Raw genomic sequence first — 25,556 nt, forward strand, 5'->3', positions numbered from 1 at the left:
CAGTATATTCTCTTTGGGTTTAGCAATGGTTGTTATGTATTTTCATCTTTAGGCTTTCTCAAAATGCCCTCAGAACTGGAGGTGGTACACTGTTATTAATTAATAATTCGCTGAACTAAGAAAAAAAAGATATACTAATAAAAACGGCTCTAACCATGCATTATGCCTCTGTCTGATGGAACTCTGTTAAGCTGATTTTTAATTAAAAATTAAATCTTGACCTCAAGATTTGTTTTTAAACCGTGTTTGTCTCTTTCTTGCCTGCGTTATATAGGAAGAAGGATTCTCAGGTTTTATTTATATATAAACAGTACTTACAAATATATTGCATGACATTTTATATCTTACTCTCTCAGGAAATGTTCTTCAATAATTCAGAAGCAAATATTCTTTATTGTGCAGAAGTTAATTAAAATATCTATCCAGTGATTTGGATACGTAACCTCCAGGTAGAAGCTATTTGTACTTGTCTTACAATGATTATGTTTAACATTTAAAACTGTCAACTTGCCCTTGATAAATGTCCATTTAATTTATCACAGAGTATGCTGCTGCCACTTGAATAAACAGTTATAATACAATTAAACACAGGAAACCTTATGTGAAACCTTATGTGATTTAACTTAAAGCAACAAAATCCTAAGGAAACTTGGAGCACACATTATAATTTCACCTTTAACTCAAACCATTTCTCGAAGTAAAAGACATAATTGTGTTTATGAAATATCGGTCTTAAATGTCTTAGGCTTTGTCAGTTCAAGTCAGACCTTCAAAAGTATATTTTCTTTTTTTTTTTAGAAATGTTTATTATTATTGATTGTGTGAACTGCATGAGTTGATTTCCTATATCTAATATTCTTGTGATTAATAATACAGTATTTGTGCTTAGATTATAGCACTTGTATCATTGTTAGACACTGTTTGTAGGGTAGAGAGTTCATAACCATCCAAGACAGAGAAGAAACCATGTAGCGTTTTCTTCCTCCTGTGGTGGAAATTGGGAGCTACAGTGGAAAACAATTTTTCAAAATTACTTCATTCTGAAGAATACACTCCTGAAGAAAAGAAGGAGAAGACATACCGTTTCTATCTGTAATTAACATCTCTAAATTCAGTATTACTGAAACTTCTATTCTAGCCGCTATTAATAATGATTTCCTTACAAATGGCCTTATAGTATAATGGGTATGGATGCAGCAGTAAACTAAATGTGCCTCAGGCTGCTCTCTGACACTGAGACCAGTTGACATGAATGACCCATATCCTCACTATTAATCTCTCTTTGCCTCCTGGGCACAGAGAGTGTGTTTAAGTTACCTGTTGGGAACAGTATTTGGCCCATGTGAACTCCCAAACCATGCTTGACATTTTGGGAGAAAAGAAGTGGGCCAAAAAACTTGTTCCAGAGGTTGTTCTAACAGTCTAGCAATACCAAAAAAAAAAAAAAAAAAAAAAATCAGTTGTTGAATTTCAGAGCCAGAGTAAACTGGCACCATTTGGTTCACTGGTATGGCGATAGTTGATCAACTTCAGGTAAAGTTAATGAAGAAGGGAACATGATGCTGGCATTATGGATGCTGGATCTGCAAGGTGCAGAAGAAGTTAAAAAAGTTATAAAGACCATTGAGGATCAAAGAGACAAAAGATACCAAGTCCTTGGTTAGACTAGTTGAAACATAAATTATTGTCATTAAATGGCATCAGAGAATATGTGGTACTGTGAAGGTGAGGAAAAGACAGAATTCCTACTCCAGAAAGTACTTTGGTAGTACTTCTGCTTGTAATTATTTGGTGACACAGCCATACTGTATTTCCTGTTCCTTGGCTATATGAATAATGCTTTGCAAAATTGACTACAGCAGTGTGCTAAGCTATAGCTGGAGAAATGACAGCACTGTGCCTGTAGCATCTGCACAGTGTTATGATCTCTGCATGGTAGAGTTAGCTGTTAATGTTTATTCAACTCTTTTCACTCAATAAGAAACACAGAAGTGTAGACAAGAAGACTGGAGTTTTCTGTTTCCCTATCCAGACTGGGATCAACTATTAATGAAACAGTTTTTACAGCTGTTTATCTTATTCTTAAGTCCCGTGTGCCTGACTGGAAATATTCTATAGTCTCTTCTGATGCTTATCATTAGGGACTTTTTTCCCCCTTAGTCAAAATACCTTGTCTTGCTCCTTCAATATACTGTAGAAAAGGAGAAAACATTTCCATTTCTCTTTTTGGTTACTGTTAAGTACTTGAAGGCTGCTGTCATGTCTGTCACATATACTCCTTTCATTCTCTTCTCTTAATAGAACTTCAGTGCCTCCAAACTTTCTTCATGGGCCATGTTTACTTGTTGGTCTATTTCTGTGTTCTCCAAGTGGTCAACATAGTTCTTTGAAGTTCAGTACCCAATGTAAGGCAGTAATTCAGCTGAGAATTTTTTTAATACGTTCTGAATATAATAATTACCTGTATGTCTACAAGTGACAATACCTGTTTGTGTGTTACTATATGGTACTTTTTTTTTCCAACAGCAGCATTCTCTCCCACTTTGTGATTCACTATAACCTACAAATCCTTTTCTGCAGAGCAGCTAATGTATTTTTTTTTTCCTAAACCCATATTTATATAGGTGAGTACCCCTACATTATAACAGAAATTTGTGCTTGCCCAGTTTCTTCCAGAATGATTTCAAGACTGTTTTGAAATCTGTCTCCCAGTTTGTTCACAGCCCCATGTGAAGGAGCGCCATCTGCAAATACTATTGTGAGGGATTTTTGGATATACTGCAATATTTGATTTTTTCTTTAAATTTAATTTTTGTTTTGATTTTGCTGGAACTGAATTTCTACATGAGTTTGAAACTCATGTAGAGTTAATTTAACTCTACATGAGTTAAATTACACCATACATTGCCCTCATGTAAATGAAGTGAGAGTCGGTAGTGCAAAAGTGGACCAGGACTTTTGGTGCAGTACTTTCTAGACTGAATAAAAGGACAATACAGCGAGGAAGGGGAAAAGGTGTACTAGCAAAAGAAGGAAAAAAAAAAGAAACAAACAAAAAACTTGTAATTATTTTGATGTGTTTAAATGCTCCAAGGATAAAGTACGTGAATTGTCCACATGTTCCTACAGTGTTTGTTCTCTCTGCCACTTTCCTCCTTAAGGGAAATTAAAGCTGATTCTATGACTCCATCATTTTCACATCAGAAATGAATGTATTAATGTTTTTATTTGATTCTGTGTTTTCTTTGAAATTTGTTGCATTGTGTAGTTAATCATCTAATTTCTGCCAGTTTAAGAAATGGATGAGAGAAGGGTATATCTTTGTCTTCAAATTCTGTAGGTCACTTTGGGCATATTTATATGCCAGCTTCTGAATCAAAAAATCATTTCTGTTTTCAGTTTTTTTCACACTGCTGTATTGTGTCTTCTGAAAATGTTTTCATTTTAGTAATAAAAACACTTGAAAAATGTTTAAATTAGAGTCGTGACACAGACTGTCACCTCTTAAACCTTACACAGTTATAGTTTCATTCTGGAAATTAAGGACAATCATCCCTTTAATAATCTTTTACATCTAGAAGCAGATTAATTTGGGCCATCTGCAAGAGCAAAGCAGAAAGTAGTTTTTGACTGATTTTTAAATACTCTGCTCTTATGCTGAAGTTATTCAAAATCAGCTGATAGTGTTTAAAAAAAAGCAAGTCTTACAATTTTTAGCTTCTTCAGATTCTTATTTTTCATCCCTTTCCTGTTTTAGAGGTCATACCTTTCCTTCTCTTTCAGGATGGCTACAAAAATGCCATAGCATTTTCTAAGCTAGATAGATGTATGCTGGTGGGTTGATAGAGGAGTTTAAAAACATTTAGCCAACAGAGGGTTTTTGTTTCTTCACAACCTTGTCAGTATTGCCTAGCATGTGTAAAATCTTGCTTCTAGAACTTGTCACTTGGCTTAATAAAAGATTTCTGGTTAGCCACAGCTGCGTTGAATGGAACTAATATAACCAGATCATTTTTTACATCAGAGTTCATATAGGGAGGGAAAAAGATAAATACAGCAAGCGTCGTGAGCTGCGTTAATCTTCTTAAGCCATCAAGAGCTAGGTAATCAGTCTTGTTACACTGATGATATTTCCATATAACACAGAATTGGATTTTGAGATGTAGTAGTATTCATGCAGTAATACAATTTCATTATTAAATTTGTACTTCTGATGAAATAAAATTCTGATTATTAGATTAAGCAATGCCCTTTGCATATAGAATCTGTGAGACAGGCAATTGCAAATTTGATCACAAGGTAATAAACATAGAGGTAACATAGAGGTAATAAGTTCTTCGGTATGCTTGCTATTGTTCTTTCCTAGGACTAATTTTAAACATGTTTTTGAAATGACATTTCCACCAGCAACAGCAATATTTTCCATGACGTTCATTTTAAACTTTACTTTCTGTAAGTTAGTGAAAATATTCCTTATTGTACTAGTCCTCTGTAAGTGTATCCTCTTCTTGTGTTTAGTAGTCTGTAAAAATATTCCATTTTATTTTTCTCTTAGTTGTAGTGTTATATTCACCCATTTTTTATTTTGTGCTGACTGTACCATCTCCTGGTGTTGAAGTCTACATCCAGATCTATTGAAAAGATTATTCTTTCAGAACAATATTTTATTCCTTAAGAAATACAATTAAGAAATATTATTTTTTCTTTCAGCTGTGCTTTTAATCAGCTATAAAGTGATTAAGTTTGTATTCAATATTTGCTGGAATATCAAAATTGGCAGTTATGGTACTTCTGGATATTTTTCTTGTACCTCAAATAATAGAACTGATGGATCCATAATTAATGCCTGGAAATCTTTCTAAAGATTTCTGTGAAATTCTGCATTTGTTTACTGTGTATACCTTGGATGCTTTATTTACAAAATGGTTATGTGAAGAAAAAAGGGAGAATAAACTTAAATCATCAAGTTGCCTAGATAGCTTCTCTGTTAGATCATGGGAACTAAATTCAGATACTTCTCTGCCCCCAGTATGCTGTGGTGAATGTCAAACAAATGCATGCCACCATTGTGGAATTATAATAACTTTTTACTTTAGATAAATTTAAAATGATTTCTTGGCTGAAAGACCGTCCTGTGTTTGCATTACTACCAGCATGTCCCTGGGGCTTTGGGTTATATTAGGAAGCAGCAATATCCAGTACAAACAAATTAGGATTCTCCATTTATTGAAAGCTCAGACTCAGGACTGCAGTTGACCTTTCATAGGAATGAGTACCAGGTACTTTTTCCTCTGTATCTAGTGAGATTTCATGTCTTTTATCCTCCTGAGTATCCTTTCAAGGTTGTGTTGGTTTTGAAAAGTACTGTATTGTAAAGACCAACATATTTCTGGGTGGATTTATTAATTCATTGGAAATAAAGACAGTATTTCTACTTATAAAGGGGCAAAGGATTAAGAAATTGCATTCAGAATTTCCTACTTCTATTGCAATGGTGTGTAGCAGATGCATGCAGGACTTTCAAATACCATGACTTACTGGTTGAACACCTGCCTAGAGTCTGAACATACATCTCATGGACTCTGGTCAGCTATTTGGACACATCATTTCATGCAGGGCTGCCTTCAAGTATTTTGAAAATACTGAAAATTTTGAAATATTCCAATAAACTAATATTCTGATAATGTCCTTGTATCAGCAACTATCCCTGTAAAATTATGAATTTAAAAGCAATGACTGAGTATAAAAGCAACAACCATTTATCCAAATCTCCACTGAGACAGAAAATTCTTCAGAGATTAGCACAAGTAATGCAAGCATGCATTGTCTGTAGCGAGTTCATAGCTGATTAAGATGCTTCCAAAACTGCTTTGCATGGCGAGTACTTCTGAAAACTTAAGAAATAACAGAAAGGTGGGAGAATGACATTAAGAATAAAAAAGTATAGTTCCTGTAAATCCCTTGTTGTTTACTGTTTCATGCATAGGCAATATGCAGTGTCTGAGTCATAAAATGTGTAAAAATGGATCTGTCTGTGGAATCAAGGAGAACTCATGACTAAAAGGATGCCTAGCATCATGCAGTAGATCATGTGGAACACATCCTCTGATAAGCCTCTAAACAATGAAAGATTTTAATGTGAGTTTTTTTGCCTGACAAAAAAATGAATAAAAAGCAACAATAGTTTATTCTCCACATGAAAGTTAATTTTACTTTAATCCAGTACATGCTGAATGTCATCATTGCTTCAACACTTCCAGTGTAACTTTATGCAGCGAGGAAATTTACGACTGAGGAAACAGAAACTTCTGTAATTGCTTCTTAGGCATGTATGATAAGTCTTACTTAATTTCCTGCTGGGCATTATACATAACAGTTCAGAAAGTTAGTGTTCATTGTACTTATGGAGTCTTTATTTCTAGACTCACATGCTTCCATGTGAAAATCCAGCAATATTCTAAATATTCTTTTTCAGCATTGACATATAAAACCTTCCACAAAATGTATATAATCATGCTGGAATGAAGTTAGCATACTTGTGTTCCTTCATTTAAGATGCTGTCATTTAAGATTATTAACAAAGAAAAAGAAATCATGTCTTCCAGGTTGCATACAAACTCACCATTTTCCTGACATGGAAATATTCATCATGAACATGACATGAATGGCAAAAAGATGTTGTTTTTTTTGTTTGTTTGTTTGTTTTCTGTCCAAAACTGACTTCAGGATGCACTCTTAGAGTTTATTATTCTTCTCTTTGTGTTCATGATGCAGTGAAAGAAGGAATTATGCTGTGTGCTTTGAGGGTATTTGTTGCAGCATAGTACATTTTGAAAGCTCAGTACTGTATCTCATAATCTACATCAAATTTCTGTGATAATTTACATTGTGATATATGTCAGTACAACAATATATATATCAGACATTTTCAGAGCAAGATAAAACTAAAAATGCAGTGCAGATTGAAACTTTGGCTAAATTTTGACGAAATGTTTGAACTGAAGCAGAAAGGTGTCTGACATTGAGTGGCAGTGAAAGGAATCACCTCAGAGTCTGTGTTTTTGACAGTCAGATTGACATTGGAGAGAAGAGTTGGGAAGCCACTGGATGCAGAGTATAGCTTGTTTCTGAAGCTGGTGGACTTCCAAAGGTGTTCTGTTGCTACACCAGAGGAAACACCCAGTGGACCTGTTAACACTGTGATGCTGTCTTGGGCAGTTTTGTTTGCTGTGTGTCCCAGCTGTAGCTAGGATGAGTGCACCAAACTGCAGGGATGTAAAAGGGCGACTGTCACTGTCACCTTGTTTTAGGGGCTGCTGACAGAGGGACAGAGTAGCTGTTGTCTGTCTCCCTCTGCCTGCTTAAAGGCAGAAGTAGCAAAAAAACAAATGAAGGCCAGCTGTGCAGGAGAAGGCACTTGATAAAACTTGAATAGTAGAGAGGAGAGCAGGATGTGTGTGGAGGACAGTTCTTTTGGTGATTTATGCTCTTGGTAAATTAAGAAACACACATGCAAAAATAAACCTTTTACATTTTTATAAGTAGCTATTCTGTTGTTTGTCTTCTAGTTATATTCTTGACCCTCCTATGAAAATCTTACCAGACATTATGCAATACCAACTGCTTTTATGTCCCAAATTACTAGAAAGTCTGCTTTCCATATTGTGAAAAGTTTTTAAAAGACCAGAAAAGTCAGAAACAGGCTGCTCACACAACCAGTTACAGGGCTGTGTGTCCCTTTACAGGGACAGACCTCACACACCAGCAGCACTGTTTCAGTGTTTTTTCTGGCTCATCTACAGTGTTTTGTTGTAGCAGTATGGGGTATGTAAGGACCAACACTATGGTGCTTTAGCAACCAGCATCTCTGTTCTGGTGCAGAGCACTATGTTGAAAAGTTCCCTTGCTGATAATTCAAATCACTGTAACATAAATATTTAGTAGAGAGTCTTAGGGGAGTTACTGTGCAGAAATAGGAAACTATATATTTGTGTGTTAAACACTGTTTAGAAAAATGCTTTCCACTGAAAATAAATATTTCACTTTAATTCTGAGGATTTATCTTGTGTTAGATTGTTTACATCTTTATGTATTGCTCTTCGTCATGTAATCATTTTGAGTATTCCTAGAAAACCCAATTTGCTAGCGTGATACTGTGAGACTTTGTATGTACCCACTCTCTAAGTCTGAGCCAGTTTTTATCCCTGGGTCCAAGCCCTTGGGCTTGAGCCTGCTATGCCTCTGCATGCTTTGTGTCGGCGGTGTGCTCTGGGTCTCAACTGGGAAGTGAGCAGCAAAAGTGAGTTGAGATGCCAACTGCTAACCAGAGCAGCTCCGCCATGGCTAGGCCCTTAGCTAAAAGGTGAGCCATCCTGCCTGGGGGTGGCAGCCGTCTGAGGTGCAGCCTGGGGACTGCTCAGGACAAAAGGCAGATCTTGACTCAAGGTTAACATGGAGTGGAAAGGACTGGGTTTACTTAGCTGTTCCATGGAATCTGTGACGTAAGGAAAAATCACCCCGTGAAACAAAGCAAAAGGCGTTGTTCACATAAATGTGGCATGGAGCCATTTGGGGGAAAAAACGTTTTCTTCACAGACTTGGACTTGAAATGCTTTGGTGGGCTCTCCTGTGTCAGTGTGTTAGAACACAGCCCTGAGTCTGGGTAAAATTATGTCTGAACTTTGCACATTTTGAGTCCACTTCTAAATGGAAAAGGCCTTAACATTCCCTTCAATTTCTGCCATGTATATATATATATGTATGTATGCATGTCTGAATCAATAACCACAGAGGGTGCGAGAAGACCCTGTATGTTACAACTTCTGCGTAAACAACGTGCAGCACATCTGTCACACAGGGCAAAATAAATAAGTAAAATTCCTTTGCACTCACCAAAGAAGGAAAAATACCTTTCAAATCTTTGGAAGGAAGAGAACTCATTAGATGAGTTTAGAAGGGAAGACTTGATTTCAATCTTAAACATTCCTCTTTTGTTTCATTACAAGTCTAGCATTTTCCTGATATCTAGATCTGCAGCACTGCACCATTTCCATCCATATTTACGATTTTTACTGCTGAATTTTATCATACCAAATTCTTTTAGGATTTTGTTTAAAGGAATCAATAAACTGAATTTTAGAGATGTTATAGTCATCATCTAGACTACAACCAGTAAGATTTTCAATGGTGAAAAAAAAATCTCAAAGCTGTAGCAAATGAAAAATATTTCATGACAAAACCATAATTATATTTTTATGTGTATAGAAAAAAAGAAAGTAGGATACACTATCTTTCAAAGTCCAGTGACCAGAAAATGAACTTGATTTCTAAATATTATCAGTGATACCAGATACCTATTTTAAAGCTGAAAGCACTGAATATTTGTAAATGTTCCTGAGGCGCTCCAGCTAGTGTGGGGTGTAGTATCATCAATCTATTACTGTTCTCATTAGAAGAGTAAAAGGTTATTCATAATATAAAAAAAAAAAAAAAGAACTTCAGTTCTGAAGGATGTTGGGAGCAATGTAATTTAGAGTACATTAATAAATAGGAAGTCCTACCGGTTATTTCTATGATGTATAGAGTCATGCATTTCAAAAGAAGACAGCCAGTCCCCAGCGTACAGGACATGGAACCGTTAACATGCGTTTTTGGTTCATGAATCACTTCACCTGTAAAGTCATTATGGCCAAGAAACTTCATATAGCCTGACCAAAATATTTTTTTTCAGGGTTTCTTTGGCACACAGATCAAGAATATTGAAATGTAAGAGGATGATTTTTAATGCATCCTTTAAACCAGCAGATTGTGACCTAGCCATGGATTGTGACCCTGCAGTTTCTCGGCAACGCCACAGATGGCTATGTAGCAGGTTCCAAGAAATTCCTGCTTTTCCTAGACCCGACAGGTCTGTCTGCAAATAATGTAATGTTTCTGAGAGAACCCATGTTCTTGCCTGTACCATAGGAACATCAAAGGACTCAAATTATACTGAGAACAGGCTCTATTGTAGCGTCTAGCAACTTACCATCATTCTTAGAAATACAGACCTCAGTCAAGGCACCAAACTGGATTTTAATGGTCCTCAAAATCTTCCACCTGGAGGGTGTGGTGGTCTAGTGTTAATTAAACACAGCTGCAATATAAAACTTGTGGAATTAGAAGACATACTGTTGAAAGCCTTATTTATGTCTGGACTTTTTTTCTGTTTTAATATAAAGGAGATAGTAAATGCTTCTTGTGGCTAACTTTTTTTATATTTGTGCAGATGTCAGCTAAAGACTCTCACAAACTGCAACAGACAATTATTACAAGAGTAAAAAAAATAATAATTGAAGCTGATACTGTTTTGCTGACAACAGTTCCAAGTTCATAACACTGCTATTCAACCAATTCTCATTATTTCATGGCTATCCTTTAGCATATTATTGGCTATCTGATATTTTATTTGCCTACAGATAAATTATAAGACTAGCAGAAACACAAAAGGTCAGTGCTGTGGGAAGGGGTCAAGAAATGCTTTTAAACTGCTATTCAATTGTGCTTCTTTCTTTCTGATTATATAAATGTGCATGCACATTTTCATTTTTAGGGACCTTATTCCTTACAGCAGGAGTTTTCTGTGATTATTAAGTTTTTGTACTGAACAGCAACCTGTGCAATTTCAAGAATCAGCCTAATTGAGTTACCCAATTAGCCAACCTTGGTAAGCAAAGGGGTTGGGGGTGGGGTGGGGGAGTGTAAGGATTTCAACACTCTTTTTCACTAATAAAATTGAATTTCATGGAATTGTCCAAAGTTTAAAACACTGGTACCGGTGAGGTAGGAAGATGCTCTGTGCTTCCAAAAAGGTGCAGAGAGGTGTAAAACAGGCAAGATGTTAAGGGATGCAATACTTTGAGATCTAATAGAAAAAAAGAAGTCAGTAATTTAGTTATCAAAATGGAAGCAATTGTAGTATTGTTATCTGCAGTACATGTATATATGGTCAAACAGTAAATCACTGTTTTCTGCAGAAAGAAGCTATTGAGCAGAAATGATCTGTTGAATGTGCACTTCTCCTTGGAGGGATGCTCAGAAGCCATGAACAGGGAAATGTGCAGGAGGAGAGGGTGCATGAAGGGGGGAGGAGGGAAGTCAGCAATGTACAGGTATATTGTCCACCTGTCTCTGGTTTAGCAGCTCAGGGTCCATACTGAACTTGCTTTTGCGCAGTCCTTTGGGCTGCAATTTATGCATCTCTTGCCCCAACAAGATCTGGGGGAGGGAATTGATGTACAGGAATAATTATTTTTAGTCACAGCAGGGTTCAGATAAAGACTTCAGCTTCCAGTCCCACCTCAAAGTGTCATTAATAATTTTATGCAGTTTGCAAATGAAAACTTTTGGAGATAACCAAGATTAGGTTTGTCTTGTTGACACATAATCTGAGCTATGATTCTGCCCAGGGTAGTAGTTCTACAGCCAAGCAGGACTGGCCATATCTTCTGGTACTGCAATCTCATGGTATCATATTTTTATGAGGAATTTTAACCAAAATAAATTTCAGCTCATGAAATCGCATCACCTTGAGTGCAAATACCACCTGTTCGTTACCATCCTGTTGTCTCAACAGCCTTTCCACAAGTTAGATTGCACTACATCTGTGATACATGAATTTTAAAATTATTTTTGCAACTTCTCATGTTCTGGCTGAAATGTTGTTAAAATTCCCTCACACGTGGTGATAAAGAAAAGCCTGAACAAAGAAGTTCACAAAATACACATCCACATAAAACAAAGCTGGAATGCTGATACAGTTCCACAGACATCTGGAAAAAGTCAAAGATAGGCTTCCACATCTATCCATGTCATTCTGGAATTCTGGATAACAATAAGAAAATGATATCACATTTCCTCTTCATAGCTCTCAGTTGTTCTCAGTTGTTCCTGTCACTTTTTTTTTTTTTTTTAAAGCTATAGGAAAGAATGAAAGGATATACAACCACAGCTGCAGGAATTAACAATAGATATTGTATTGAGTTGGTGGGTGATGTATTTAATCAAAAGGTGAAAATTTATATCTGTGTTTTGCTATATAATTTTCTCAGATGAGCAAAAAAAAATTACTTTTTAGATAGTTTCGTGGTGGCAGCTCTTGATTTCAAAGACTTCTCAAAAGTTGGTTGAACTATCCGTTCTGTTATTTTGAAAAAAAATGTTGTCAATGGGAAGTTCAGTCATTTTTAATCCTTTTTACAAGAGTTATATTCTGTTATATAGTAATGCAAAAGTGTTTATTAGCGTAGGGATTTATTTAAAGGATATTTAATTTTACGTAGACATCTCATTGACTGATGGACGTTACCTAAAAGTCAAAAAGGAGATCCTGCATTGCTGGTGCTACAGATAAGCCATTGCACACTCTGCAGTGATCTACCATCTACCAGCTGATGCTGGGCTGAGTGAGAAAGAACTGCATACAGTTGGTAGCCCACTGTTTCCAATATGCACTGGATTTATTTTTTGCTTTCTAAAGCTTTGATAGATATAGTAGCAGTTCTCTTTCACATTAGCAGATTGAAAGTACATTGTTAGGCTGTGTCATGGACACACAATGTAAGGCTCAGCTGGGTATCTACCCAGGTTGTGCAAGAAGTGTTTAGCAAAAGCAGTCACCAAACTGTTTTTTGTTCTCTATTCAAGAAGAGAAAATATGTAGCTCTGAAAATTAATATGTTAGATGTCAGACTGCCCTTATGCTAGGTATCCTTAGATTTGCTAATAGGGTATTGATATTGTAGAAAAAAAGAAAAGAAAAAAAACAACACATGGGTTATGGAAAATGGGAAAATATTTCTCAGTTGCTCTGCTTCCCTTCATTCACTGCCTTTGACATGTCACACAGTGACTGCATTCATCTTTGCTAAGCCAGCTCAGGCCAATCTATGAAACCTTGAGCTAAACAGCCACTGTCATGTTCTCTTCTCTGAGTTAGGACCACTGCCAAGGTGATCCAATGTTTAAAGAGTGTGTTTTTTTGTTTGTTTATGTTGCTGTTACTGTTTGTGGTACAAATAGTTACTTTCACCCTGGAGTTGTACCTTTTTTTGGATGTATTTAATTCTGAGGTAGTATGCTCTGTATTTGGGTCAGTGCTCATAAAGTTTGACATCTGTAATTTTATAAATCTCTATTAATATTAATACTTCTGTCCACCCAACCACCTAACTGCCCAGCATATGGGATGCAGAATACACTGCAAAGCAAGCTGTTATAAATCTCAGAAAGGTTTATGAGTTGCAAAATTTGAGTTTGGAGAGGGTCATGTAGACTTCTGCAATTTTAAAATGCTGATGCTAAATCCGTTCAGATGTAAATCAAACCCATCAGGAGCTCTGCTCTTTAGACGCTTTATCCTAAGATGTTTTTGTTCATCACTTCTTCCTCAGTTGGAGGTTGTATATGAAAGTTTTTAAAATGAAATAAATAATATATTCCTATGAAGATGATTAGTATGTTTTGGAACTCAGAAGTGGTAGAGAAGTTGGGTAATATTTCAGCATAAATAACAATGTTAGTAGACTTTTTTGTTTTGAAATTCTTAGTCCAGGATGTGGATAGTTAGGTCATAATCTCCCTGGATATTTCCCAGTGTTTGGCTAGGCTGTGAATGATGATCTCTATTACTGGAAATACTGTGTTTTGTGCAGAGTAGAGTCAAATAATGGGGACTTTGACATGAACAGGTTTCATATATGTTTTCATACATTGACTTATGTTTCATGTGTTCACATGTTCACATCAGTTTCACCTGCATGCTCCTTTTAATTGGTGTGACAACATCTCACTTGATGCTCCTGTTCAAAGTTTCATTAAATCTGTTGCACGCTAAAGATGTCTTATATTAGAAGTGTTCACGTGGCTCCATCTGTGCCCTGTGCTATTTTGGGAGAGCTCTGTGACTGGTCTCTCTCTGCTGTTGCTCTGTCTTGGGAATTGGACGCTGCTTTCCTGTTTAAACATTGGCATTCAGTCAAGATAATCTGATTTGTAGTTCTTGTTCTTGGAGTTTGTGACTATTCAACTTGCTTGCTACCAACTCTTTACTGGTATCTTCGGAAACTGTATGGAATTTCTCATTGCTCCATCCTCTGTGGAAAGGAAAAGATGAGGATGGAATATCTCATCAAAAACATTTTGAAGCCTTTACCAGAAATATCTCATCAAAACAATTTTTAGGCCCTTACTAGAAGATTTGAACAGGATGGTAACAAAGATGGTGTTCAGCATATATCAAAAGCAAAGGTCTAAGATTCTCTTACACAAATATCATAAACAAGGACTGGGATCAGGCATGGTCTTATGTCATTACCCCAGGACATAATAAATTAGACTGGATTTTGTAAGAGGTCATTTTCATGGCTGTGCAGATACCTCAGGTGACTGAAGAAGAACATGTTTAATTTAAGATTGGTGTGCTTTCACTGTGGAGAGTTAATACTCCTTGGTGCTTAAGACTGACCAGTTGCTGGGAGATAAAGAAGATTTTTAAGCACCCATGCACTGATAACTCTTTCATCTTGTGGTCAGCCAGTGATTCAACCTTTAGCACACTTTGCCTGGCAGCCTTTGGGAGGAAACTTTTCTGTATGTGAGTATTTATGCTTTAGCATAGCAAAAATATGCTAATTATGAGCCAGTAGCCCACTTTCTAATCTGTTTTATTTATTTATTTTACCCTGCTTATTTTGGTGCCTAAATGAGGAACAGTAATAGTCAGAGTTATCTCAGGTCTCTTCATGTGGACCTCCCCTTCAGTCTTTCGCATTCTGTTTCTTGCTGAATGTTTCTTCCAAGTAGAAAATATACTATGTCATCAGTGGAAAAAAAAAAAAAAAAAGACTTTGATTTTTTATATATCATATTAAGTCTTTTGCAGGGAAAAAATAAGCTCTAAGGTGCCAATAAGGTAAACATGTAAGGTGCTGAATAATCTTTACAGAATGTGCATCTATCAGCAGAGGTTGTCTGCTGTAGATCTGATAGGCTGTGGGCAGAGATGCTGCTTGTTCCTAAACAAACTGGTTCTTTCTAGTTATGCAGGGCATCCAGTGAGACCCTTGTATTGAAGAGCATCACAGGGAGATCTCACTGTCTTTCCTTTCTGGCTACTTTCTTCACAGTTCACCTGCTGATGGCTGTCAGTGTGCCAGGAACCACAATTAGCCCCATGAGATGCCTCTCACCATGCATCAGACACGGTAGTGGTTTCTCCAGGGTCAGTTTCTGATCCCTCAGTCAGGTGACTAATTGGCCTTTGTCAGCTTATTTGGCTTTTATCAGGTACAAATCTTGCTATGAGAGTGTTTTGTCGTTCGTGTTCTTTAACCGTAGGGCAGTGTAGTGACAGGCGTACCAGGATGGACAGTGTACAGCGGGGTCCAATTGTTCAGCAGCCTGAATATGCAGAAACCAGGCTGTGGCTTCTTTTTTTTATCTGTAAAATCAGTTCCTTTTGTATTACATTATAGCATTATTACTTCTTGTCATCTAATGTGATTTTCTTGATGGGCTAATTGCTTTATCCATATGCCAAGCATAAGTCAACCTCCACTGAAGTGCCATTCAGTAGATGCATCAATGTTCAGTTAGTGCAACATATCTTTACTTGCTATATTTGGATTTCTTCTGCACTGCATTTCCTCTTGCAGTACCACATGTATCCTGCGTAGACCTCCCTGGTCCTTTGGCTACAGACATCTGTCTTGTTACAATAATTGGACGCTTTGTTTTTCCCTCGTGCTGACCTCTGCTTTTGCTTACATTTCTAAATACGTTTCCTGGTTCCTGCTTCCTGAGATCACAGGAGGCCTCTCAACACTAGCCCTTCTTGCAGAAGTCCAAGTGCTGTTGCTAACCCATTTGTCACGTAAGCATTTGACCTAGTGTTCATGTGGCCACTCTCTGTTGTCACTGAGAGAATCTCTTGAAACTGTAAATAGCCATTTCAGTAGTAATTTGAGCCTCATAATCCTGATATCACTGCTTTGGCAAATACACTTTTTAAGGAATGCATACCAACAGCTCTCTCCAAAAGATGTCAGGACAACATTTCCAACAGCCAGGAGTTCTGCTACATTTTAGGCACATGTAGAGGTTCCGTGTATCAAGGTCCAAGGCACTTGGGAATTGTAAAGTTGTTGTGAAACAACTTCTCTTCTTCAGTGTCTTCCAATACTAAAGGTGAAAATAGGATGGAGACAGGGAGAGATGTGATATATGCTAAATCAAGAAGTTGTTGCTTGTTATTTTTCTTTCTTTATGCAAGTGTTGCATGAAAGCAGAGGAGATCTTCCAGGACATAGCCGTCATCCAACATTTGATTTTTCTGTCAGGCCAATTTTGAAGAGAAAAGAACAAGGGAGAATATTTGAGAAATGTAGGGATTCTTAGGGCCTGACAGAAAAGGAGGCAGACAGTCCCTCTGTGACCTAAGAGCTGGCTGAGGAGAAACTTCCAGCTGAGGAAAAAGAAGCTGCAGAAACATGTTCCTGAACATATGATTCATTATTGAGTCCCAGCTCAACGTAAACTTGAGTCTTCTTTTCTCTTAGCTTTTCCTAATACGTTGTATCTAAACAATTCCTTCAGCTTTTGTGTCCTGTCTGGATTGCAGATGAGTGCAGATTTTTTAAGGCAAGCGCTGTCTCTGCACTTCGGTGTTTTTACAGCCCCCAGCCCAGCTGGTTCCCACTGTTGTCTGGCCCTTAGATTGTTGCCTGATGCCAGCAAATCCCTAGGGAAAGATATCTTCCTTGAATTAAGAAAAGTGAGTTTCGAGAATTGTGTTCCTGGCACAGGAATGCATAAAATGCAAGATATCTTAAGACAAGTCATTTAGATGCCTGGTGAACTTGTGCATAAATCAAAATGCAAAATTTGTTTCTTGGTTTCCCTTTGACATGTGTGTTGGAAATATATAATATGGCCCTTAATTTTCCTTATTATACATTTAATTCTTCTCTGTTTCCTGTAAAATTCAGTATTTGTGTCAGATTGCTTTCTGACATGCTTTAATGCTTGCTTTTCAGCATACAAAGTAATAGAAAGTTATGATCACCTTTCAAAGTTAAGAACTCATTCAGACTGTAGTCCCACACCACCCACATCACTCCATGAAAACTGCTGAAGAACAGCTGCACAGTAGGGAGAAATCCCTGAATTATTTAACAGGTTTTCTAAAAATCTTCTGTGTCAGTCCTTCTCACTGCTTACAGAGAGTTGTTAGGAGTTAGGGCTCTCTAGCATCTTTCAGGGTCATTACTTTGTGTATGAAAACCTGTCAGTCAAAAGTTGCTCATTTTTGCCCATGTTTTTATCTCTCTTCAGATAAGTTTGGAATACTAGGTGTTATTTTTGGCATAGCATGGATATTTATTTGTTCACCGTTTTGTGGAAAAGAAGCCATTAGTTATTCCTGTTAGAGGTTTGGCCCCCCGAGCTAAATCGCTTAAGCTGGATTGTTGTAGTTGTTCTCATTTTGCAGTTCACACCCTCACTCTTTAACTTTTTGGGAACGCGGGCCAGCTGCTGCACCTGTACAAATCCCGCTGTGTGCTCTGCTCTCAGGATTGGTGCCATAATGCAGGGAAGCCATATTCAGCAGGGTCACATTAGCATTAGGAGTTAAGGTATGATTTGTCCCACCGGTTTTGGCATGACTCATATTCAGTAGATAATTAGAACCTCATGCCAAACTTTCACTGCTCACATTCTAAAATGAAGCAGTAATTTGTTTTATATATATATTACCTATAATTACTTACTAGGATTGACAAATGTATTACTAATTCAACAATTACTTTGTTATGAGGCACTAATAGGAAAAAAACCTACTTGAAGTCTAAAATCTCTCTCCTGAATTAATGTTTAATTTTGACTTAAGCAGATATTTGCTTAAAGCTAGAAATTGCTCTAAAATCTCAAGTAACGTGTAACTAATACCATATGAGAAAATAAGTGGGATTAATAATGAATAACCTGCAGGGCTTCTTTTTTATTTTATTCTTTTTTTGTCCATATGTAGTTTTGAAGTTTTTTTTTTTTTTTTCTCTTCAACCAGATTGGCCAGCCTTTAAGTCTTGAGACAGAAGCAATTCTTGAGCACTTTGAGTACAGCTTCAGCAGCTGTACTGCATACTGGGTAGCAGGACTGGTGTAGTGCAGGGACTGTGACCCAGTCAGCATCCTTGACCTTGGGAGGTGATGGAGAACACGGATATAGAAAATAGACACCATCTCCTACCTGCACTTCCAAACTTAACAGAGTGGTGGTTTTTGTGTGGAAATCACTTGGCATTTGTGGATTGTTCTCAGGGTTTCCCTGTGTTTTTCCTCTGAAAGGTTGGCCTTATTTGCCTCAAGGCTTTTGGCTCTTCAGAGTTTTTGGCATGAAGAACACTTCAAGCTAGGGATATGAAAACTCCAAATTTTCCCTTCTGCTTTAGGGGTGAAATACTAGGGTTGTGCTGAGCAGCACTGGTGGGGAAGGAGGAGAAGTACAATTTGTTTGTTACGGGTTGAAGAGGTGGCAACTAACATTTCATCATTTTTCTTTAACTGGCAAATAATAGGAGCAGTAAATGCTTCCCTCTGTTTTATTAGCAGTGTGATTCGCTTAAATTCTAGAAGATATGACGTGATTTCACTACATTTTTTTAGAACAGGTATCCCTGGGAGAAAAAAAAAAAAAAAAGAGACTGACTGTTCAGATGAGAAAGTTCCCATTAAGATGTCCAAAGTTAGGCAGTGATGTTTTCTGCTTTTTGGTGCCTTTTCTGGTGTACACAGTGGATAGTAAAACTGACATTCAAAAAAAATGTACTGGCAGACAGGAAGTCTTTCACTGAGCCTTTCAGATATCTGCCAAGTACTAATTGCTTCTAGTCTAGTTTACAATGGGAAAACACTTTTTTATTGTATTCCTCTATTGTCCATTTCAATTTTTTTATTTTTATTTTTTTACTATTACTTTTTTTAATATTACTTTATTTTCTTACTATTACTTTATTTTTTTTACTGTTTTTTTTTACTATTTTTTAATTACTATTAAATTGATGTTTTTTGTTTTTGTTTTTTGTTTTATTGCTGTTGTTTTTTAATCTATGCAGATTTGGGGATGTTGGTCCAAGTCAGAGGACAGATTCCTGAAGCCCCTGTAGGGATCACACGTTCCAGATCTACTTTACTCTATTTAGTTCTTCTGCTTTTGATTTTCTAAGTGCTTGGCCTGGTGATACTATTTTCTGTTCTGTCAATGAGGATACACAAGTTAACCATATCTGTGGGAGTTGTTTTCATGTTTGATTTACACTGTAACAGTGGACAAAGCTTAGACAGTTTATATAAAAACTGATGCTCAGATACATCATGGGATGACTGTAACCAGCTCGAGCCTGTGCTGAAGTACTGTAAATCTTATCAGTCTGCACTGCATGCAAACAAGGTATGTTTTTTTTAGATTAGCATATCTCTAGTAAACCTTTAAATAAGAGTCATGGAGACTTGCCTTATTAAATACACACAAACAAAAACTAGGGAGATTAATAACAGAAAGCTACAGTCAATATTTTTATTTATGAGCTCTGGCATTTTGGACTACACTTCACTGATGTCTTTGATTTTGTGTGTGGGGCTGGGTCATATACCTGCTGGGGGGAGTGTGGGCAGCGGCGAGCAGCCTCCGTAAATCACTTGTCCTCCTGCTGGGCCTCTGTGTAGAGGGGAATGCAAACTGCCTGCAGTCTGGAACACTTCGTCAGCAAACCTCCACTGATCAGCCAGTGGAGGCATACATATAAATGTGACTAGCATTACAGCTTGGTTTTCTCTGAGGAAGAGCAAGGGGTGAGATCCTGACTGTGATTCAGTATCTGATTTGCAGCCTGATTTTGGAGGGCAAATGCTGTAGCAGAAGCACCTGTAAGCACAAACAATTGCAGCATCCTGTTGAAGTGGATGCCTCTTGCATCTCTCTGTGCTTACAGGAGCCCTCTGCTACCACAGCAGGGTCAGTGAGGTGTCATTTTGTCCTTCTGTCACATGCAGATATAGTCGTGATGTCAAATGTGTAAAAACTTCAGGAAATCTACTGTAGAAAAACATCATTTTTAAAGCTGGATGAAGTAAGAGCCCCAGTGAAGTTATATTACTTTACATCCACTGACTTTAAAAAAGGAATGTATCAAAATGTTGATATGAAATAGAAACATAGAATAGTGAGATGCAAAGATTGTTTTATTATTTCTGCAACTAAATCTCCTTTCCAGGATAGTTGTTAGAAGGAGTGATATACAGGTTTTAGAGTAAGAGTTGATTTTTTTCTCATACAAATTGTTTTTAAATAAGTCACTCCAGATAAAATAAGATTAAATTAATTTTAGATTAATTAAAGAGTACAGAATATGGCATTTACATATCTTTCCAGTATAAATCAACATCTTTATGTATGACTTCTTTGTTCAAAATTTTATTCATTTATCCATTTCAGCCTGTTTCCTACTGAATGTATTTTTCTCTCCTCCACCTCTTTGCTTCTTTTTCTGCCTATAGTGAGTACAGTGTCCCCAGCTGCTGTGAATAGTTCCCACTTGCAACTACATAAAATATATTTGATGTGTTCCAGCTGGCAAAGGTGAGAAATTCTGACAGGTGTTATGCCTTGCAGAAAATGTTGCCGAGATGCTCCAATTTATATATTCAAGTATAGTTTTTTTTTTTTTTTTTTAAACTGATACAGAGAAACATTTGGGATGAGATAAATGGTTTCAGAAATTGGGCCAATAACCTTTGTACAAGTCATAGATCTTGAACTGTAGCATTTTTGGTGTGTCTTACTTTGAGCACAACAAGAATGTTCCCAATACTTTTTTAATACACCCATGGAGATGTTTTGTAAACCCCTTCTTCTCTAACAGAATTGAATGCACCTGTGCTCCATCACCTGAAGCACTGATCCCACTGTGGGAGCTTTCAGTTCTTCAGATCTGCTTGAACAAGGAAAACGAGCCAATTGGCACTAGTTTTGAAGCATTGCTGTTGTTGGCCATACATCTTTGAGAGGAAACAAACAGGACAAAATGCTGTTTGTCCCTTTTCTATTAGACCTGATATAAGGTCACTTCTAAAGGTAATAAAGCAGCATATAAATAAATAAAATACCTGATTTAAAAATGCATTTAACAGTCAAAAGTCTAAATTGCACGATTTCTGTAACATGAAAGTTCCTGCTGAGTAGGAAATTATTACTGTTCATCATTCTCATTAGTATTTACTAAAAAAGTATGACTACCTTAATGCCCTAATGAAGCACTTAATTAAAAAACATTCCCGTGAGGACTAATTAACCACATTTAAGTAAGTGTGAGAGTACTCTTGTCATCTATTAACTTATGAGAATGGCATACATTTCAGTGCTTTTACTGATGTTATGTGGAAAGGCTTAGATCTAGGCAAAGTAGAGAGAAATTGCTCCTAATTAAGCGTGTGACTCTAGAAAGATCAAACTATTTGTAAACTATTTGAAGCATGCAAGACAGAAAACACAGACTACTTTTAAAAATTGAAATGATTAGGCAACACGGTGATTTCTTTAATTTGTGGATAGTACACATGCTATTTGTGGCATCCTAATGAAAACTAATTAAACGTTGGGAAATGATCAGCTAATACACAGGATGCGATCCTGCATTCTGTTATAGACCAAACTGAACGCAATCACATAGCATTGCTTCTCAGTGAAATCTGTCTAGGCATGTCCAGTTGCTTGACCTTGGTTATTTTACAGGGCGTGAGCAGAGAAGAGATGAGCGATGGTTACCTGTGACTGGGGCAGTGGAACAAGTTGTAGGGGGCACAACACATGATACTGGTTTCTCCTGGCTTCACAGGGGCTTCTCAAGTTTGTGTGCTTGTGAGCTGGGAGGAAGAGGTGGGAGCCAGTGTGGGGTCTCCTGTTGTTGCATCTCCCTCATGCCCTTTTGGGGCCACAGTGCTGCCCACACTCCTCCTTGCCAGCCCCTTGTCCCTGTGAGCTCTTTGCTAAGGGAGCAGGAACAGTGCTTTAGAAACCCCGGTGTCTAGTAGCGAGGGATTGGGCTGAGTCTGTGACTAGCACCCCATCACTTCCTGTTTTTTTTCTTAAGTATTTTGCCTGTTCTGTTTTTCCCTAGCAGCTTAGTAGCTACGCAATCAGCTGTCTGTTGACTGAGAGGAATGGGAGCTGCAAGGCCAGGAGAGCTTTGTCCTTTCTGTTCTCACAGACTAGAGCTTTGAGTACATTTGAGTGAAATCACAGAATCAGTCTCTGAAAAGATGAAAATAAAAACAAAAGAAACTCTTTGTTCAGTGTATATGTGTTTTTATACTTATTAACTGAACTAGATAAGGCAACTTTATATTTGTCTGAGAGGAGAAATAACATGTGTTGATAGTATTTTGTGTGCCTGCTTCACACTAGTGCACAGAGAAACTCTTCCTTCAGGATCCAGATATGTCTTATGAAGAAATCTTTGGGACTGGGTCAGATTTCACACCCCAAAGGTCTTGCTGCCTTGTGCAGCCACTGTGCTCTTCACTCAGTGACGTTCAAACAGTGAGAGAGTTAGAAGGTGCTGTTTTCTTTTTCCGCAGAAGATGGTGTTCTGAGGATGTACACATCTCAAACCAGTTTTCTAAAGCTCGATTCTAGATATCATCCTTCCCATGTCACTTCATCTCTTTGTACCTACTGTCATTATAGCCACTGAAACTTTTTTTTTTTGTATGAATAATTTGAATATGGGCAAGTTGTCAGGCCTACCAACGACGTGCTGCCTTTGTCACACTGTGCAAGTGTTTTCTTGATCTGCAGGGAAAGTAACATGCATGAAATGGTTCCTTATTATCTTCAGAAAAAAATATATTTTAAAAAAAAAGCAATTTCAGAGAAAAGGCACGCATTACAATATGTTCGTGGAGTCAAAGATACTACCACTGGAATGCTGTTTTTCAGTCATCTTAATGTTCCTCTTGTTCCTGTGCAAGATTTCCTGGTTTCTGATCCTTATTTCTCATGTCCATAATTTCTTGAGTATGGATGTGCTGTTGAAGACATACTTTTTATATTTGCTCCCCCTTTCCTTATACTTAAACTGCAGAGTTCAGCAAGAAAATTGTCAACTCCTCCTTCTTCTGATGAGACAAAAAGAGAAAAAGAGACAATGAAAAGCAAATTCCTTGTGCTGCCACACTGCGTACATTCATCACTGCAGGAAACTAGGTCGACATTATTATTCATAACAGTATATTATGTTACAATAAAACTAAGCATAGGGTAGCTCTAGAAGTTGGAAGGATGCCCGTCAATTACTCTCTGAAGTGAAAGCTTTGCCTCTAAGATACTATTTAGCAGACAGAGCAGTGTTGGTTGGGGTGAGAGAGAATTTCTCTGCCAACAAAAATGGAGAAAAAACTAATTTTCTCTAGGTTTATGAAAAATAAAACTTACTACAAGTTTTCTTCAAGTTCTTTTGCTTTTACTTTGAAAATCAAAGCAAAGTCAGTCTTCATGGTTGAAAAAAGGCCCATTAAGATATTATTTGGCCTCCTTTCAGAAGATCTGGAGCAGAACCTTGATGGTCTTAAACTCAGTGCCTCTCTGAGTTGAGGTTGATGTCCCTCATTGCAATTGCAGGAAAATCTCACCTTCCTTTGAGGCTGCTCCTTGCTCCTTGGAGCCCTGACACCCTTTTCTGCTTTAAAAAAAAAAAAAAAAAAAAAAAAAAAGAAAGAAAAAAAGAATAAGAGGTAGGTTATAACTATGGGCCATCTGATTCTTTCCCACCTTACTCCTGCAGTGTGAGAGTGAGTCTGTGGTAACCTGCAAGGTTCTGCTTTACACTGTGTAAAATCCTTTTTCTCATTTTTTTATTTTTATTTTTTTTCTTTTCCCAATGATCCACTTTCATAGGGAATGGGGAGCAGGTAGGTCTATATAAGAAAATTAAAAGCTACCAGAATTAATTCAGATTTTTTGTACTCTTGGAAATTTGGTTTAAAAAAAAAAAAAAACCACCAACCAACCATTAAAGCAAACAAATAGATAAATAATATATAATAATAGTTTAAACAAACAAAAAAGCTTTCAATTAACTAGGTATATCAGGATTCATCTGAAACAATTTCCCCAAAGATTTTCTTGTGTTGTGGGTTTTGCTGTTTTGCTGCCTTCTTCAAGAAACAATTTTGAAATGAAAAGAGGTTAAAATAAGAGTGGGTTTAAGTGGGTGCATGTGTTGTAGGGGAAGATTTCCTGTAAGTTTTTTTGATATAGTATATCTAGAAAGACAAAAGAAGTCATTACTGTTATGAAAAATCCTTGTGAAAAATCTGTTTTAAAAATGTCAAGACATTCAGCCAATTCAAGACATTATTACCTGGGGGTCATTTTAAACAAATCTGACACAGAAGAACAAATACAGATAGTACTTTCACAAATTTTATTTTTCAAATTTATTATTTCTTCCTGTGCTGTTTAATTACCAAATCATCCTCACTTACAAAATACGGCATGAGATTCTCATATAAAAATGCATAAACTTAACATTTAAAATAAACCAAGTTCCATGTATTTAATGGATGAAAGAAACTTTTATTTCCTCTGCTCCTATTCTCCTGAAATGTTTATCTGCTTAACATTGCACCTTTTTGTTTATTAGTCAGTAGTCATTAATGGTGTAGAATACCTGTTGTTTACATTATTGATTTTTTTTTAATTTTTTTGCTATTCCTTACTGCTATTTATTTCTTTTTCAGCCGAACTATCAAAGCCCACAGACTCAATGCAGTTTTTTCGTTTATTTCTGTGAATCAAGCTCAGAGGCACTGGTCCTACTGTCACACAAAGTGAGCTGGATCTGGCTCTGCCTCTTTTTGGAATAGATATGGCCCAGAGATGCTGAATCCCATATATCCCAGGTGGGCTAGGAAGTATTTCACATCAGGTTATCTACCTTAAGTTACATGATCAATATTAAAAATAATCCTCAGCCTGATCCTCAATTCTGGTACTAATCAAGATTAACAGAAGACAATACGGGCTAGGCCAGTGGAGCAACTGCTCTTTAGGGTCCCTGTTTATCTATAGGAGCTTTTCTGACACTTCTGGGCTCCCAGAGCTCCAGGAAAGCTGCAGACTGGAAGGTGGGACTGGCAGATACAGCCATTAATCACTTTACCGTAGCTGTTGTCTTCTTAATGCTCATTTTAAAGCAATATGCATCTCCATATATGCATATAATCATAGTGTCAGTCCTACTGCACTTTGCTGCGTGTTCCTAGTCTGCTCATTTTTGTAGTAGAAATTCCCACTCATTAAAATCTCCTTAGAAGAGAACTAGTTTTGATGATTATTATTTTTCCTGTTAACATGGAATGAGTCAAGATTTCTTTTTTAATAGGAAAGCCATTTTTGTATCTCATGATAATAACTTGATATTTGCCTCACAGGCAAAAATGCACAATAAATCTTTCCCATG

The 25,556-nt window shown here is 37.0% G+C and overlaps 1 protein-coding gene across 4 annotated transcripts in view; it reads left to right on the forward strand.

The window, feature by feature from the left end:
* The window catches only part of PIEZO2 (piezo type mechanosensitive ion channel component 2), a 313,186-nt gene that overhangs the window by 112,644 nt on the left and 174,986 nt on the right, over positions 1 to 25,556 (forward strand). The gene's annotated exons all lie outside the window — the stretch shown is intronic.

The sequence above is a fragment of the Anser cygnoides genome, chromosome 2 (genome assembly GCF_040182565.1).
Source record: "Anser cygnoides isolate HZ-2024a breed goose chromosome 2, Taihu_goose_T2T_genome, whole genome shotgun sequence".
NCBI lineage: Eukaryota > Metazoa > Chordata > Aves > Anseriformes > Anatidae > Anser > Anser cygnoides.